Source organism: Protopterus annectens, chromosome 7.part0, assembly GCF_019279795.1.
Source record: "Protopterus annectens isolate FY-2018-M chromosome 7.part0, PAN1.0, whole genome shotgun sequence".
NCBI lineage: Eukaryota > Metazoa > Chordata > Ceratodontiformes > Protopteridae > Protopterus > Protopterus annectens.
Window position 1 is genome coordinate 848122378 of NC_056739.1, and position 14900 is coordinate 848137277.

Below are 14900 nucleotides of genomic sequence, written 5' to 3' on the forward strand. Positions count from 1 at the left end.
TATTGGAAAGATAGCCAGGGTGACAAGCCCTCTGTAGCCCACTGCTATCACTGCATAGTTACTATCAGTGGCCAATATGCAGTGTACTACCCACATATTGGCTTTTGCCTAAGCATGTGTGTGCGTATGACACATGGGTTGAGTGTGTGCTCTGGGTAATAGTGCGGTCGCTAACTATGATTGGCCGGCCTTGCTGTCACATGTATGGGTATGGTTTTGCACCCCAGCCTCACAGTTATGTACATCTGTTATCCCTGTATGGTTGATATAGAGTATGGCCAACATACAAAATATGCAAAACCCCCTCCACATTGTCCACAGGTGTCACACACTTACAGCCCCCACTACAGAGGATACAAGTCACACCCACACACCTGTCATCTCTGGTATTCGAACCCTTACATAACTAGTTTATTACACTTCAGCAGTACACAGTCATAGTATACGCCACAGACATTACTGAAGTACCTCTTCCCCAAAGGTGCATTTCCCAATGAATGACATCAGCAGAATTACCAAAGAAGGGCATTTCAAGTGTACTGCGAGTTGTACATTTCTTTTAAACATGTTTACCCGCAGCTCCCTGTCGTGAAAACACATTTGCACCCACCTTATTCTGGCCTAAACAAAGTTATTAATAACCCTTGCAGGTCTTGAACCCTGGACCGTGCACACCATAGTCATTGGATTTACCAGTAAACCATCTGAGCTATATACATGTTTCATGGTTTTTAGAATACACCATTTACTACAGGTATTCCAGAGTACTGAAAACACATGGGACAGTCAATTTGTGTACATATGGACAGTACTTTTTTAATGTACTGTACTTTGTGAAACAACATAGACAAGTCTACATATGTACAACTGTTTTAAATATGTACCAAATATATATATATATATATATATATATATATATATATATATACATGCATTTCTGTGATGTGTACACACACACACACACACACATGTGTATATATATATATATACATATATATATATATATATATATATATATATATATATATATATATATCTGTGTGTGTGTGTATATAGCCATATATATAAACATCGCTGAACACCCTTTGCAACACAGAAGGATTCCAAAGAGAAGGGATGGTTGTTGTGTATGTTGAGTTTGGGGTGGGAACTGATGGGTAAGAAAATACACCCTGGGAATTGTGGAGTTTTTGAGGGGAATGATGGGTAAGGAAATACACCCCAGGGATCACATCTGTGTCACTTCTCGACAGTGGCACAGGAAAGTAACATACCCAACAGTAGTTATTCTTGACTGTCTATTCTTTTCTATTCATACCTATGTAATATTCTGTAGACTCCACTCACCACAGATGACTACCATGGTGTGCAGCATGTTAAAAGACATAACACATGCATATGCCTGGCTACAGGATAGTCACACACACAAACACACAAACACTTTGTGCTTACAAGTCTTGCCTATGTAAAGGTTACTAGTAGAGTGGTAAGCAGTTGGGGGATGTGGCACAGAACCCATACAATTACAGTTAAACTGATTCTGTGTCTGAGCTGGGTGACATCACAGGAATGATTACTTGGAGTGGGGAGGGAGGAAAAGGGTGGTTTAGCAAATGACAAGGATAAAGGCCAGTGCTAAAGGTGGTTTCTCTCTGGAAAGCAGTAAAACCCACTTGCATGACAGGATGCAGACACAAATGCACACATACACACTCAGGGATTTGCACACACACACAGTTGTCAGTGGTGGGATCAGAACTCCTGCCTATCTACAGGTCACTATTACAGTACTATGCAGCTACAAGATGCACCACAGAGATTACACATTTCCAGGCAGTCAGAATGCCCTTCTAAGATTGAAGACATCAACAAGGATACTGACAGTTAAGATGTACATAGCTGTAAACCTGTGTGTTTAACATAGGAGTCCATTATGACCTTTATGCACAAACAAGACACATTATCTGCAGGTAAGACATAGGTAGGCCTGAGAGGTGTATTTGTAGCACAACACGCCCTGTACTGGAGTATGTCCATCTGTGGAATGGACTACTACTATCACTATACAGGGTTACAGTGGGCATGCTCATACACTTAGAATCACAGGACATGTTTGGATGCATTGACTCCAATTACACAAGGTGACAGTGGGCATGCTCATACACTTAGTAGCACAGGGATGTTTGGGATGCACTCTGATTCTAACTACAGTAGGCCACAGTGGGCATGCTCATACACTGATACGTACAGAACATGTTGTAATGGACTCCTATTGTAAACACACAGGTTTACATATATGTACATCTTAACTGTCAGTATATATGCACAGCATACAGGTTTACTAACAGATACCTGCATGTAGCCCAAAAATGATATATCTGCATCTGTGCTGTGTGATACACACGCATACATGTACATGAAGTACTGCTATATATATATATATATATATATATATATATATATATATATATATATATATATATATATATATGTGTGTGAAGCATGCACAGTCATGCATGTGTGGAAGTGACAGACAATTGACTAACTGGGACACACAGGTGGATGCAAAGTACAGCATGTGTTACACACATAGCTGCCCTGAAAGGCATATATTGATATCAGGTTGTGAACAGTGGCATCATAGTTGGAACAGTGGCATGTGCAAACATTATATGTGAGCCCCATTGTCTAATGGCACTGAGGTGCAGGTGTCAAGATGACCTCGCCCACCTGTGTTAGTAGTTGTCATTATTAGCAGGACTGTTCCACTAAGTATATCTCACATTGGTCATCTACACGTCTGCTGCTGTCCATCACCTTAGATGTAACATTTGATGCCAAGCACAATACTGCCAGTTGCAGTGATGTTATGGTACGAGTGGCAACTGCTTCACCAAAACAATGAGCCAATGTCCTGCTGTAATGAAGTGGTTGTCCAGTGTCTGTCATTCTGGGATGACATGAGTGAAAGAAGACAAGCCTTTGTCACATAGCACATGCAGACATCATTCAAGGGAGTGTGGCTAATATCTAGGTTGCATTTACCCATATAGTGCCATTCCAAGGCAAATGTCCTAAACACAGAAGTAACACCCTGACACCTACAAGACAATTGCATTGGATGCTTATGTCAACCAGTGCAAGATGTGTGAATTTCATAATCCACTTGCTCAGTGTAGAACCTACAATGGGGAATACTGACATCTGTGCAGTGAGGAACACCTGGCTGAAGGCTCTGTAGTGCACAATAGCACTACCACCATATAACTCAGATCCAAACGTGGGCCATAACACTGGTACGGGCCACTACAGGTGGTGGTATCCCCATATTCATAACGGCTACACACAAGTAAAGACCACTACTCCAACATAATTCATCACAAATGAGTCAGGTACAGGTGACAGTGGCAAAAGTTACATTCTAGCTTGTATCCTCATATAGAACACCCACCCTTCCTCAGACTAGCAACACACATCCATAAATGTGGTATGAAATATTATGGTACAACACCAAATAACCTTCGACTGGTGGACTGTATCTAGCCCTACATCACTTGTGCAATGTACCTATGTACTGACACAGTTGCATAATGTATCATGCAATTCAGTAATACCACTGTTTTTAACCAGGTCTGTTGTACACATACCAGGGTCTCTTGGATGTTGTCAGCAGTAACATAGTTGACTGTTGCTATACACCAGTAAACAACGCCCTCATGGTCGGATATGACCTAGACGTACCTGCCCTTGATATGTACATCCCACACTCATATACCATACATGAAAATACCATAGCTGTTGTTGTCCTTTGTACATACAGGTGTCTACATTCATTACACACATGCACATGGAAGATAGGTTCATGGCTGCTGAATGCTAACAGTACATAGGGTTTGATATCTATGTTGACAGAGGTAATAACCCCCTCTCTACTGGTCACCCATGACACCTATCATATCATACAACAATCCATGTGGCATGCATGTCATTAGACATGTCCATCAAATGCAATGGCTACAAACATACCCAAATAACAGGACCGTAGGTCTTACACACATGACCTGTATTGACAGACTCAGGGAAATACAGCTATGCTCTGTATGTTCCTGAGTAGTTACTGGTGATAAGTCCATGACATGTACAGCCATGTGTGACCCACAGCTCTTACATATACCCCATGTCAACAATTGCAATCCATGCATGCTGTGTGCTGTCTGGACATACAACTTATTAACACAATAGTCACAACGTGCCGGGGTGAGATGTTTATAAGCCACACACCTCACACATGCTTGAACAAGTGTAATGCCTAGCTCAAACAGAGCACATTGCTGGCACTCTTTCAGTAATCATGAGGTGTGTGTGGCAAATATGAGGTGTGTGTGACAAATATGATGTGCTCACTGTTGACCATTACAGTGTCATGGTTTCACAGTGGAACTGTCAACTAACAGTTTGTGGCATCATGACATGGAATATTGCTGTGTGTGTCGCTTGCTGATGTGTGCTGTTGGCATAAATGTCCACTTAGCTACTCAGTGAAGGTGGTTGTGTGTCCTACTGGTACATGAATAGAACATCCAATGTGGTGTATTGCTCAGCTAGGTTTCACATATGGTGTGGGGAAGGTGTGGAATGCATCTTCTTGACCTGTTAGCTCACTTACTGATGGAGACTGCATACATGTACATGTATTGATGTGTGTTTAAATTCCACATGTGTGGAGTGTCTGATATTTGAATGTGGCTGTTGTCTTAGTACATCATGCAGTTGCAATGCGGCCTCAACATTGCCAAGTGTACATGGTGATATGCTCAAAGTGCAGTAAGCTGTACTTTAAGTATGGACAGATGTTTGGACATAACTACCAAGTGGTGGGGCTACTTTGCCGATGAATGATAACTGAAGACAGCTCACAGGTGTGTTACAGCCATTCCTACAATAACCTATGTAACTGCTAAGCTCTGGTGTTGTTAATTGAAGGGGAGGACACACAAAGTAGAATGCAGTAAGGGTGACACTGAAGGCAAACCTCTTGACACCTGTAACAGGAACACCTCCCCTGTGCATATATTGTGCATATGTCAGCACAGTTGGCAAAGGTAAAAGTCAATAAGCTTTGTAGCACATGTGATAGTGCTGTAACTCTAATATCTATCATGAGATAGGTAGGTGTTTGATTTCCAGTACTGGCAAGTGTGGGTGTGTATGTGCCCATATATGTCATGTATGGTGGGGAATACATCCCCAATGTCATTTACTCTCCTGTACACTGTTGTAGACATCTGTACAGAGTGAAGTGTAGAAAGCAAGGCAGGGGTTTGAATTTCACACACGTCAAGTGTCTGTATGTGTGTGACTTAGGTGTATATCTTTGTGAATGCCATGGTGTGTGTGTGTGGTGGGGGGCTGTCCGATCCCTGGAGTGAGGCTGTATTTTACCATAGTCAAATGATAAAACCCCCTCCCATCATCCATACACTACAATCTAGTATCCCTGTTGATGTCATCAATCTTAGAAGGCCATTCTAACTGCCTGTAAATGTGTAAGCCCTGGGGTGAAGCTTGTTTTACCATAGTCTACTGATATACCTCCCTCCCCATATACACTCACCGCAATCTAGTATCCCTGTGGATGTCCTCAATTGTAGAAGGCCATTCTGACTGCCTGTAAATGTGTACACTCTGTGGCACCTCTCGTAACTGTGTAGTACTATAATAATGATTTGTACATGGACAGGGATTCTAATCCCAACACTGGCAACTGTGTGTGTGTGTGTGTGTGTGTGTGTGTGTGTGTGTGTGTGTGTGTGTGTGTGTGTGTGTGTGTGTGTCTGTGTGTGTGAATCTCTGAGTGTGTGGGTGTGTATGTGTGTTTGCATCCTGTCATGAGAGTGGGTATAACTGTTTTCCAAAGAGAAACCACCTTTTCAACTAACCTTTACCCTTGTCATCTGCTGAACCACTCTTTTACCTCCTTCCCACTCTGGGTAACTATACCTGCAGTGTCACCCAGTATAAATGTGAGGCTCTGGCCACAGTAGCTTACTACACAGCTATCATGCTCTTGGACCATTAAATCAGTAAACATGTTTGAAACTTGGGAGATTATAAATGCGATGTGGAAGCTACAAAGTGCATGCAGGTATTGTCATAGAGACCTGTGAGTAGTCTAAAGTTATGCATGGGGCACTAACTGAAAACACTGACATCCCCCTTGTAGTCTGTATGCACACATTTGGCACATACAATTACACCTTCCAGAGGAAGGAAGAACATCAAGATCAACATGCAGTTACTGGTGTTACACATGATACATACTGTTAACAGTACAAAATGCATTCTAAAACTGTAGTACATGGTATGTCTGCTGCCTGTCAACACTACTCAACAATGGTAATCTACAATTGTCTTCCTAGTATGTTCACCTTGTGCATCAGACAATATGACCATGTCCCTGCACCGATGGTATGGATGACAGGGATGCGGCACAGGCATCATCATATGCACAGGGTAATGATTTTTGCCAGAGGCCTAGGCTGCACTATTGGATGACATCATGTGTGTGGGTTAAGGCCTTTTATCTCATTGGGTGTGTGTGGATGTTATGCGTGTGTGTGTGTTGAGGTACCCTACATTTGTTTCTGGTGTGTGTGTGTATAAGTATGCACACTGGTCTTGCATGTGTCTGGCCTACACAGGGGTATTATTGACAGCTGCAGACTGTACAGGACATGTACAGTTCATGGTGTCTGGCCATGGCCATGTGACCTGCACCTGCCAGGGGATGCACGGCTACTACCAGGCAGAGGTCCAGATTGGGTACTGTCTGATGACACATGTCCACCAAAACCGTGTCCCTGTTGGAACCATCCAGGATCACATGCACGTGGTCTGCTGTGTCCTGGTGTGGACAGCACAGCACCAGCTGCACTGCTGCTGCTACCACCACTATGTGAGCAGGCATGTGAAGTAGCATGTTCATGTACACCTTCGACAGTTGGTGTAGCTGGCCTATGTCCACGTGCCCGATGCCTTACTCCCACCAGATGTTCTAGCACAGACATTCCACGCTCGAGGATCGACATGCCATGGTCAAGGACTCCCACCATGTCACACAATCATCCATCCAAAACATCTGCAAGCTGATGGTGAGCATTTGCAATTGCCTGGATGTTGTCAGTTAAAGAATGGACAGCAGCCCTCTGAAGCCTCAGACCTTCTCTGTTGTGCTGTACAAAACATACATGTGCCTCCATTACAGCCTGAAACATGCATCTGATGACACCAGCTGACGTGGTATGTCTTGCAGGGACATGTTGGCCAGAAGCCCCCCTACAAGCAGCCCTGGGAACATGATTGTGTGGGATATTACCAGTCATTTGGCTGGGATTATGGTGTGCAGACGCACCTTCCATAGTCTCCACACTTTCCTGTTCCATGCTACCACCCGCCGCCTGTCCTTCCACTATGGCCACTGGTGATGGAGTATGTGCAGGCATGTCAATTGTGTGTGGGGATGAGGGGGCTACAGGTGGAATGCCAATGGCACAGATTCAGCCCCTGACAACCCTGCCTGTGCCTCAATCATACTTTCATCATCACTGCTAGAGTCTGTGGGGACACTAACATCAGGTGGACCGCAGGATGCCAACACACCTACATCAACACCTGTGAGGGGCAGACTAGAATTGTACATTACCAGTTATACATCACAGTACAGACACACAGAGACAGACACACAGAGACAGACACACAGGCAGACACACAGACAGAAACACAGACAGACACAGAGAGACACAGACAGATGCAGACAGACACAGACACATGATATGGCACCCAACGGCATGCAACATGCACGTGATATGGCAGAAGGCATTCAGCTTAGACAATTATAGTGGTAGTTATCATACATCCCTGAGTTGCACACAACAGCATGCATGTATTATGGCACAAGGCATGCAGCTTACACAATTATAATAATAGTTAGCATACATCCCTGTGTTGCACAGTTTGTGTTAGTAGGTTATGCCCCAAACCTGCAACACAATGCATGCACTATGCAACGTTGCACCACACTGCCATGTTTTGTGCACCATACCCCACATCGTAACAGACCATCACTGACCTGGGTACATCTGCCAGTGATACTTTGTGTTGGCCACTGCCCCTATGTGTGAGGAGGAAATGAGCAGACAAGTATGTTGAGTGAATACTATGTTTGCTAGAGCCCTAGCTTGCATATCTCCCCATAAACAGTGCATGTCTGTTCAACATTATTCTGCTTACCCCTGAGCTGAGTCTACAGACAATGTGCATGTGGCTGTACACACATGTTTGACATGGCTATCCCTACTTTGCAATGTTGCCACAGACCAGCACAGTTAACAGTACACCAACCTGATGTGTGGCATATGTCCTTGCCAATCACATGTAGTATGACATGTCTTCTGCTGAAGTGATGAATGACATGCATACATGTTTAACACAATGGTGTCCTTCAAATATACAGTGAGGTACTGGTGTCCCAATGCAGGGGTGTGTTATATTAGCATGGACCTTCAGCTGAGGCAATGTTGTCAGTCCACCCTACAGATATACAGTGACATACTGCAAATTGAGCTGATGTGCATAGCAATTGCAGGGCACCATGTGGCTTCACTATTGCTATACAGTGTGAGTTACAGACACAATTCATAGCCATGACTGTGTTCAGATACAATACACATCTATTGTGGAATGTGACCCACGTCACTGAGGTGTATACACACTAAACCCTAATGTAGAATGTGTAACTGAAGGGTATACAGATGACACTCCTGCACATCTGCAATCATATTGCAGATGCCTGGCAATTATGCCCAGACATGGGTAACTTTGCAGTACGCCATGTTCCACATGCCATCTGTGTACCTCACACACATGAGGAGCAACCATGACAGTGATGTCTGTCACCAGCAAGGTGAATGTACTGTATCTGTGGCCTGCTGTGGTTGTATGTGTATGTTGTGCAACACATGTATGTATTCGGATACTGTATAGGTTACAGCTTTCATGCCATGACACACTCAAAATGTTGAAGACGTGTTTTGTGTTGCTTTGATGTCATGCCTACACAAAGTGTGCACAGCCCTGTATCATGTTTAGTGTCCTACATCTGCATTATAACCATTACACAAAGGCCATAGTTGTATTGTGTCAAGCCAATGTACATCAGGTTATACACACATGTACATCCCTTCTACTGTCTGTGTTGCTTCATGTCTCTGGGCATCCTCCATGGCTATGTGTAAACATATTTTGTCCAATGGTTGTGATGATCATCTATTTCATATGTCAGTGTTGTCCCATATGACATACACCCGTAGAGGTCATATGCTCCACTGAGGACATGTTTATGCAGACAAAGGGTGGTCTGTTTGGGATGTGAGATATCATGTTTTGCAGGATAGTTAACCAGTGTTGCAGTCAGCCCACAAAATGTCATGGACATGTCAGATAGGAAATGACATTGTGTGACATTCATAGCAAGGGTATACTCCACAAGGGTGACTACTGTTGGTTTGTCATAATCCAGCTCCAAAACATATAGAGTGTGTGTACACATATGCTCTCTGATTAGTACTGTTTGTATTCCCCACATGTGTGAAGCTGATCTGTAGTACACGATCCTACAGTGAACCACACCTCCACCATTGCATTTACAGCTGTCCACGCATCTGGCAATGGCAGTTTGTAAGGTTTAGGGTAGGTGTTTCATATAGTCTTCAAATATTCCACATGGGTAACCACTGTGATGCATTGCAGGTCTGACCTGTGTATATTAATATATTAACAGGATCACCATACATTATGTGTACATGTGTTAAATAAAAACATGGCAGATAGCATGCATTTAATATGATCCGTGTGTTATCAATCCTGATAAATAATAACAAAGTCACCAGCAACAGGCTGCTGCCACTGCAAAATGCCAGAGGTACCTAAATAGGAGTGTCAGAGTAGTAAGATCATTATCCACACCTGTGTAATAGCTACAGGGTGCAATGTGCATGTTGGCAAATAAGCCAGTACAATAGTCTATACTATGCAGTATGCACATCTGTGCATACATAGAGTAGCAAACTATAGTATGTGGCATGTGTGCATACATGCCTTGCATATGATGTTAAGTTAAATATTGTACAGTAACACATGTATCTATATTAAATATAGTTGTGTTATATGTGCAGTAGTGACTTACCAGCTGACTCCTGGCTCAGTGGTTGACAGACACCCACCTCCACAATACCAGCTGAAGCTTGTGGGTGGAGATCTGCAGGTGTCCCCAGGTTGGCCAGGAGCTCCTCAGTATGTGTGAGTAGGGGCTGGGTGAGTGCCCCCCCCACCTGTTGCAACTTGTTCCCTGGTGACTGCATTTGCACGCTGTTTCGTCTGTCTAATTAAGTCAGTGCAGTGTCATCATTTACCCTCCTGCAAAGTTCCTCCCACTGGGCATCCTGTGGCACATGTCTGAAAGGTGTCTCATGGTTGTCAAGGAGGTATGGAATGAGGACCTCATCCTCCATGCAGCTGTATGGTGGCACCCTGGCACATGGCATACCTGAAAGACATTATGACAGTGACAGGTCACAGTAACTCACAGATAAGTACAGATGTACAGCTGCACATACATGTGTATCACATTTATTATAATTGCACATATGGCTTTGCAAATCTGCATGACACTATCACCACTGACATGTTTAACTCACACACATTTGACACTTACTGGTGATTTCATGTTATCTCCATATATGTGTGTGTCAAGTGATGACATTGCTCATACTCCATGTGGATGTTGTCTTGATGTGGGCATGTCTGTTTGCCTGTACTGGTGTCTTTACCTATTAGCACATGCCTGTTACATATATAATCATACACAGCCTAAAGGGACATGACCTGTGACCCTGCAGACTTGATCACAGCAAGTTGTACATGTATGCGTTTTGCCATATACATCTACATGGCACTGTACAGCAGTATAGCATCCTGCCATGTATTACCTGCATTGCACATGTGAAACATGGGACAATGGCTAGCTGGATGGTATTTGCAGGGTTGGATATCAACTATAGTATGTATGGTCATAGTGAACTAGTAGGCTATATGCCATGGGCCATGTATGAGCATAGGCTTAAATGTTACCTAGCTGTAGCCAACAGACAGGTAACTTTCAGTGGCCAGGTCAAGCAGTGCCACAGAACTGATCCATAGGTTTACTGATATATTTGCCATGTGGTCATCACTCCATGTCTCAAGGAGGGGCAATGTGCAGCTTTGCTGGACAGGGATGCATAGTATGGCAGGAGCATGTACAGTGAATGGGACAGTGATCTGTCAGGCATGTTATGATCCCTGTACTAGAAAGGTGGATGTCCATGAAGGATGTGTTTGTTTGAAATCAGGATGTGTAAGTGTAGCATGTCCAACATCACTGGGTTGGACATGGCTTTATTCAGGGTAGGCATCATGCTACATAGTGGAGCTAGAGTTTTAGAAGGCCGGTGTAAGCCATCTGAACATGGTGAATAACACTTAAAGGAAATATGTAATCTATTATGGGTCAATTGAGTGTTGAATAAGGGTGAACAATGATCTCTATATTCATGGATGGCACTCTGTCATGATTAGGGGTGCCACTTACGACTACCTGACTGTTGTGGAGAAGTGACTAACACAGGAAAGACTACTGTCTAGCTGGATCCCATACACACACAGTTTCCATTATGTTGCCCACTGCCTAGGTGGTAGTTCATGGGTACAGGGTTTTTAACATAGGGGATGACAATGCAATACTTTGCAGTGAGATTGTGGCCATGCATCAGACACCACACATCCGACCCACAAAGGCCCTTCTGTATGTTGCCCACAGCACTCATTGAGTCAACTATAGCTCCTAGTTCATAGTCATTTGCAAACTTCAATAAGCAGATGCCTTCTGTTTTATTCTGTGTGGTATAGATTTAGATAACAAAAAGGGGGAGTACCAGGACTGAACCCTGCATTACTGTAGTTGGCACTGGTTTGCTGTGTGTGTATTACTCAGACAGTTTCTGTAGTGTTGATTCTGCCAGCGGTCCAGTTGCCAACCAATCATGTGACATAGGCATATACACCTAGTTTACTGAGTGTAGCTGGAACCCAGTATGGGTGATGGTGTCCTAAGACCTGGCAAGGTCAAGATATGCTGTGTGAATCACACTTACTGTCATCTACATCTGTATTGACTACATCAAATAAGTTGATCAAGGTTCATGGCCTTACAGACCAGACTCAGCAGGGTAGTAGTGCACTATTTCCCATTCTCAGTGGTGTCTCCCCCTTTGTGGGGTGTGATAACTGTTGCTGTGCACCATTCAGTATATACACAGCCTGACATGCAGTTATGATTGAACATGATGTGTAGGTGGAGAGCAAATTGTTCTGACCTTTGTGTAAAACACACCCTGTGATGTTAACAGGTTCCATGCAAGCTGTATGTATGGCTTTAGAGAGTGCAGCTTGTACCTGCATAGTTGTTATTACAGGGACTCTGTAGTGTACATGTATATATAAATATATGTACCTGTTGGGGGGGGGGAGGTGAGAGTGGGTTTAAGTTATCACAGACCCTATCTGGATGAACAAGTGCTATTTCTGTAGGTGCAGTACTTCTCATGCCATAGTGTTGTGAAGCAGGGCAGGTGTTGTCGTTGCCATTACAATTCATGACACAGCTATAGAATGCTCTGAGGTTGGCCTCATAATATGTTGCCGATTAGTTTCACAGTGGCTTTGTGTGGTGTTATATGGTGTATCTAAATCTTACTGAGGATGACCAGGGATCACCTCCACTCATGTGTGTTCACTCTTGCAACAGTGTCTACTTTCTGTGGTACAGTTTATGGCAGTGTACCACCAGTTTGCCTTCCTGTTTGTGTTTGGTTGGATCTTGGTTCTGCTTCAATAGCACAATCACTGCACTAATGTGAGTGCTTAAAGTGCATTTGTGTAGGATTCAGCATTTGCACCTGCATTGTCCATTGGCATGGGTGCCATGACATTCACCACTTCTGTCTTAAGAATCATAACTTTGCCTTTGGAGACTGACAATGTGTAGCATACTGTTAGCCCTGTTTGTGTGACTATGGTGATCCAGGTCATTGTGGTGATGAAATCCAACATGCATTGAGCACAGGTGTTGGTACATGAGGAGTCTTCTCAGTTATTTGTAGAATAGTTGAGAGTAGCCATTATTATGGCTTTCTGTCTCAAACCTAATATTTCCCATTACAGCACAATATGACAGTTGGAAATACAGAGGTATGGTGGGTGATCTGCAGCAAGGTGCAATTTGGATTCCACTTTGGCACAGAGGTAGCTGCTCAGCATAATGCATCTGTAGTTATGCAAGTGCAACTTGCCTGGGGTATACATATCCTTCAGGAATATGGACACACCTGTGGCCTGTGTGTTCCAATAAAGGATAATGGCCAAGAGGTGAGGTATATGTTATAACATGGTCATGCATGGGTGCTCTCTGGAGCCTTGAACCATATCTCAGTCACTGCACAGATATGTTATCCATGTTAAGGATTGACGTGAGTCCATATTGTGTTTCCAAAATGTATCATTGAGTAGCTAAACATGCAATTTATTGCTTGGCTGTCCCTGTTACAGCAGTGGAATTATCACTTGAACCTTGCATGATGAAGGCACTATATTGGAAGCATGAGCCGTAGCCAGTATCCAGATTCCCAGGGGTGACAGGTGCAGGCCCTGTCTGGCAAAGCATCATGGTCTGTCAACCATGTTATCCTAGGCAGAGAGATACTGGATACCCTTTGGATTACACCAGTACATTAGACAATTGGGGAATACAATCCTTTTGTCCCTGTACTGCAGTATCATTTTGGGCAATGACAGACTGCTACCTAGGCCTTGGGGCATACCTGCATGGGCTACAAGATCTGACAGTTCCTACATGTATGTTTCCATGCATTCCAGGCTACAGCATCCCAGGTCCTGCACAACAACATGGAATATGCCAGAGCCATGTGTACAGTTCAAAAGGTGGTCTGAGTGTATGGATATGTGGCTAATATGGCAGACAGGCAGCTGCCAGTATGTTTGTCCTCGTATAGCTTGGTGTGTGACATAGTGCTGGACTTTGCATTCACATATGAGTACTGTTGGGCATGTTTCTGGCCACGTGAATGTGTGTGCTTTCTGGTGGTATGTGTGGGTGTCCTTACTGTGTTTTGGTATGGGTATGTGTTGAGTGTGGTGATGAGATGCATGTGTTAACCTACACCGCATGACTGTCCAGTCATGGCTGGAGACTGGACTGCTTTCCAGCTTGCCTCTGTAGCTGCATCCCAGACAATGTGTGGGATGTGGTATTAGGTGGGTTTGGCAGTGCACATAGCATAGAGATTACATTCCCCCAGGATGGCCACATACACAAAGCTAACATTACTAAACACCAGTAGCTGACTAGTGGACATGCCTGTATGAGCATTCAGTACTGCAAGTACCAAGTACTGTATTTAGTTAACTTATTGCTTATGAAGATGTTTTAGATGATGACGCTCACAAGTACATATATGAGTTATGGACGTGAAAACACTGGCTATTACAGACACATAGTAGCTAATTTTAGCAGCAATCCTCATCTGAGGAGCACATCACATCCTGATAGTTGATTATAGATGATACAAGTGTCAACAGGTCTGTATCCTTTTCTGGGTATATACACACATATCCACGAGAACCATAAGGTATGTTGGGCATGGATACCCACTCCCCAAACAGAGTCCAGTATCATTAGACTCTGCTGCCACTATCAATATGATCAGGATATAATCAGATAGTGTAAG